Here is a 5,170-nt window from a genome sequence, read left to right on the forward strand (position 1 = left end):
GAAAGTCATTTTTGGAATTAATAAGAATTATTGAGCCAAAGAAGTACCAGAGGGGGCCCACATACTGGCCATGAGGGTGGGGGTGCACCCACCCCTACTAGGCGCGCCCCCTGCCTCGTGCCCCCTGGTGGCCCTCCGGTGCCCATCTTCTGCTATATGAAGTCTTTTACCCTGGAAAAAATCATAAGCAAGCTTACGGGATGAAACTCCGCTGCCACGAGGCGGAACCAATCTAGGGCTCCGGCGGAGCTGTTCTACCGGGGAAACTTCCCTCCGGGAGAGGGAAATCATCCCCATCATCATCACCAACGATATTCTCATCGGGAGGGGGTCAATCTCCATCAACATCTTCACCAGCACCATCTCCTCTCAAACCCTAGTTCATCTCTTGTATTCAATCTTTGTACCCAAACCTCAGATTGGTACCTGCGGGTTGCTAGTAGTGTTGATTACTCCTTGTAGTAGATGCTACTTAGTTTATTTGGTGGAAGATCATATGTTCAGATCCTTAATGCATGTTAATATCCCTCTGATCATGAACATGAATATGCTTTGTGAGTAGTTATGTCAGTTCCTGAGGACATGGGTGAAGTCTTGCTATTAGTAGTCATGTTAATTTGGTATTCGTTCGATATTTTGATGAGATGTATGTTGTCTCTCCTCTAGTGGTGTTATGTGAATGTCGACTACATGATACTTCACCATTATTTGGGCCTAGAGGAAGGCATTGAGTAATAAGTATATGATGGGTTGCTAGAGTGACAGAAGCTTAAACCCTAGTTTATGCGTTGCTTCGTAAGGGGCTGATTTGGATCCACTAGTTTCATGCTATGGTTAGGTTTACCTTAATACTTCTTTTGTAGTTGCGGATGCTTGCAATAGGGGTTAATCATAAGTGGGATGCTTGTCCAAGAAAGGGCAGTACCCAAGCACCGGTCCACCCACATATCAAATTATCAAAGTAATGAACGCGAATCATATGAGCATGATGGAAACTAGCTTGACGATAATTCCCATGTGTCCTCGGGAGCGCTTTTCTCATTATCAGAACTTGTCCAGGCTTGTCCTTTGCTACAAAAAGGATTGGGCCACCTTGCTGCACTTTATTTACTTTCATTGCTTGTTACCCGTTACAAATTATCTTATCACAAAACTATCTGTTACCTACAATTTGAGTGCTTGCAGAGAATACCTTAGTGAAAACCGCTTGTCATTTCCTTCTGCTCCTCGTTGGGTTCGACACTCTTACTTATCAAAAGGACTACGATAGATCCCCTACACTTGTGGGTCATCAATGCATGAGGGGGTGCTGCATATCCGCGATGTCGAGGGACCAAGGAGAACCGGAGGCATGGAGACAAGACTCGAAGCAATGGAGCAGCAGGTTTTCAAGTGCCAAGGGATGGTGGAATGCGGACTCGATGTCAACCACATGATAATCGCGGAGTTCACCAACAACCACAAGCTGGATGCCAAGAACATTGGGGAGGCCATCTTCAAGCCTAGCGAGAAAATCGAGCACCTCCAAGCCCAGATCTATGACCTGCAAAACCAAAACTGTGAGTATGAATATAGATTCAAGAGGATGAGTTTGGCTCCAGATTTAAGGATCCCGGAGACTCGATCATGTTTCTATGATGGGGAGCCCATGCCTTGGAAGAGGGACGACAAGCCTTCATCATCAACAACTCCATCATCACCACCTCCGAGGAATTGAGTATTGGGTATGGGCACTCCCCTTGGCAACTGCCAAGCTTGGGGGAGGTGTCCTGGTATCGTATCACCATCACACTCCTATCTTACCGTTTTTCTTAGTTTGATCCTTTTGGTAATATCTTAATCTAGTAGAATAAAGTTTTAGAATGATCTAGTTTTGAGGTTTGCTTTTTGATCCCTCTATGTAATTGAGTCTGTGAGCTATATATAATAAAGATTAGTCTTGATTCAAGGGCTTTGCTATCCTGCTATGATCTTGAGGGAATAAAAGAAAAATAAAGAATAAAAAGAAATAAAGAGATCATATGGATCTAATGGAGAGTAATCACTTCACATATTAGGAGTATGATGAATAAAAGTTGTTGAGAGTTGGCAAACATAGTTTTGATCATCGTTGCAATTAATAGGAAGTAATAAAGAAAGAGAGGTTCCCACATATAAATATACTATCTTGGACATATTTTAAGATTGTGAGCACTCATTAACATATGACATGCTAAAGAGTTGACATTGGACAAGTAAGACAATGTAATGGGTTATGTTTTGTTATATCCGAAATAAAGTATATTGTCATGGATCATCCAACATGTTGAGCTTGCCTTTCCCTCTCATGCTAGCCAAATTCTTTGCACCAAGTAGAGATACTACTTGTGCTTCCAAATATCCTTAAACCCAGTTTTTCCATGAGAGTCCACCATATCTACCCATGGATTAAATAAGATCCTTCAAGTAATTTGTCACTGTTGCAAGATAAAAATTGCTCTTTAAATATGTATGATTTATTAGTGTGGGAGAAAATAAGCTTTATACAATCTTGTGATGTGGAAGAAATAAAAGCGACAGACTGCATAATAAAGGTCCATATCACAAGTGGCAATATAAAGTGACATTATTTTGCATTAAGATTTTGTGCATCCAACCCTAAAAGCACATGACAACCTCTGCTTCCCTCTGCGAAGGGCCTATCTTTTATTTTTGTCTTATACCTTGATACAAGGGTCATGGTGATCTTCACCTTTCCTTTTTACATTTTATCCTTTGGTAACACATTGTGTTGGAAAGATCCTTATATATATATATATATATATATTATATATATATATATATATATCCAATTGCATGTAAGTTAGCATGAACTATATTGTTGACATTACCCTTGAGGTAAAAGGTTGGGAGGCAACACTATAAGCCCCTATCTTTCTTTGTGTCCAATTAAAACTTCATACCCATAAGTATTGCGTGAGTGTTAGCAATTGTGAAAGACTAAATGATAGTTGAGTATGTGGACTTGCTGAAAAGCTCTTATAATGACTCTTTCCGATGTTATGATAAATTGCAATTGCTCCAATGACCGAGATTATAGTTTGTTAGTTTTCAACGAAGTTTCTGATTCATACTTGACATTGTGAATAGATTGTTACTTTAGTATAAGAAATCATACGACAATATTTATATATGTTGTAGTTATAAGAATGATCATGATGCCCTTGTAACATCCCAAATTTTCAATTTGGAATGTTATACATTAGATCATCATTGCATATCATATTTTATTGCATTTTGGCTTGATCCTAGAAATTCTACGCTACTCAAGGACCCACGGAGAGAGTTGGGGATTTTGTTATTTTCATATTTGAGTTTTCTCAAAATTTTGAAAATAGGATCATTTGATTTTAATTATTTTATCTTCGTATATTTCTTATATAAAAATAAAAGAGAGGGAATAAAATGACTTTCCCAAAATAAAGAAATATTCGAGTTTAATATTAAAATCAAATCAGATTTTATTTCGGAGTTTTATGGCTATTTTATTTGAATTAGGAAAATGCGCGTTTTTCAAAATTGCATTTTAAGCCCAAATAAATGTTCATCTTGTCCAGCTTATTTTTAGAGGACGGGGAAAATTTATTTCGGAATTTTTGGAGTCCATTTAATATTTCTTTTCTTTCTTTTTCTACACATCGGAATTATTTAAAGAAAAGTCAAACCGACTCCGCCCGGGGGGGCTTTATAAGCTGAGCCACCCCGTGCCCCGAGCCCACGCCACCGTCGCCAGCCCACCCGCGCCAAACCCTAACCCTAGCCGCTGCCGCCCCGCGCCGCCGCCGACCCCGCCACCCCGCGCCGCCGCTGCCGGAGCCCGCCGCCGCCTCGCCGGAGATCTCGCCGGACCCGAGGTAGCCGCCGTCTGTTTTTTTATAAAACTGTTCTGTTTCTTTAGATCGGTTCGTCGGTTTTTCTCTGTTTATTTATTTAGCGGACGTTCGTCCGTACATTCGTTTTAATGAACGGTTTTCACCGTTTAGCCGCAAAAAGCGAACGTTCGTTCGTTAGCCTGGTTGTCCGTTTTTTTTTCTCGGATTTTTTGCGATTATTTTCGATCGCGATTTCTGGTCCGATTTTCGTTCTAGTATAACTTTTCGCCCGTTTATCGGAATCAGGCGATTCAAGCGCCTAGATATTCGTCTCGAACCCTCTTTCCATTTAACCAACTTAAACAAGTTTTTGCTACTGTAAAATTTGAGTTAGATCTAGATTAGTAAACGAAGCTTGTTTCTTTCGCCGTTTGAGTTTTGTTGCTTCGTTTGATTAGATTCTTTTTGCAAACCGGAGTTCTTAAGTTGGACTTTCTAGTTAGATATCTTATTTGAGTTTTACCCGTGCATTAGTTAAGTGCTTATTGTATGCTTGTTTGTTTGTGATAGAGTACCCGGAGTGCGCAGCGTGCTACTACGAGTCTCTAGGTTTCACGGATCATCAGCAAGGCAAGTAACACTTTGATCATACCTCTTTACTACCCAGTTTTATTGCATTAGATCAATCCTATGTCCTGTTTATTATCAAACCTTTGGGAGTTACTTCTACGTTTGCTTATTGCTATGCTATGCTAGTAGACGTGGATTGGGTGAGTGTATCCATGACAGATGTGAGATTGTTAAATTAATGGTTTACTTAAGGTGGCAACTTTAATACACATCTGGGTGGATTGAGGCACCTGGGGAACCCAGTGTTGCCTGTATTTTTGGAAATCCTGGGTACCGTGTGATTCTCCTATGGACCACCACCCAGGCTCAAAGGGATCATGAGATTATTCATGCTGGAAACTTACGTGTGCAGCCGCAAGCTACTATGGGCTCTAGCATAGTTGGTTAAGTTGTGTGAACTCTTACAGTGGTAGACTAGCAGATGTAGGGGATGTAGGTGGTACTGTCTACCCATCGTAAGGTGCTAACGCTTCTGAAAGACTATGTCTCGGTCATCCGTTTCTCAAACACCGTGTAGTGCGAGAAATCCAATGGAGGAGATCGAGTCTTGTGGGGAAATGTGTGGAAACATCTGCAGAGTGTACAAACTAATCATGGTTAGCCGTGTCCCCGGTTATGGACGTTTTGAGTAGCTAGTACTTGGATTATCATGTGAATCTCATCATGTTACTTAAATTAATTCTGTTTGG

The sequence above is a fragment of the Triticum dicoccoides genome, chromosome 3B (genome assembly GCF_002162155.2).
Source record: "Triticum dicoccoides isolate Atlit2015 ecotype Zavitan chromosome 3B, WEW_v2.0, whole genome shotgun sequence".
NCBI lineage: Eukaryota > Viridiplantae > Streptophyta > Magnoliopsida > Poales > Poaceae > Triticum > Triticum dicoccoides.